Here is a 306-nt window from a genome sequence, read left to right as displayed (position 1 = left end):
CTCCCCCCTTCTCTTCCGGCTTCTCCACGTGGCTCTCCTCTGGCTCGGTGCCATCTTGGGCTGGCATTTCAGGATCCCTTCTCTCAGCCACTTTTTTGACTGCCTGAATAGCCATACACAGCTGGGCCTCTAAACTTAAATTCTTATTCATTAAATCAGTAATTGTACGAAAAGTTGCACTGGATTTTCCCCCCTTGTCATACCACAAAGCCAGTCTCTCATCTGCGGCGCGTCTTTCCGTCTTTTCTCTAGATCTTCGCGGAGCTCGGATGGACGCTCACGACCCCCTAATCTACACGCCCTGCG

This window comes from Alligator sinensis, unplaced genomic scaffold (assembly GCF_000455745.1).
Source record: "Alligator sinensis unplaced genomic scaffold, ASM45574v1 scaffold974_2, whole genome shotgun sequence".
NCBI classification, from domain to species: Eukaryota; Metazoa; Chordata; order Crocodylia; family Alligatoridae; genus Alligator; species Alligator sinensis.
Note: the sequence above shows the minus strand (reverse complement) of the source record.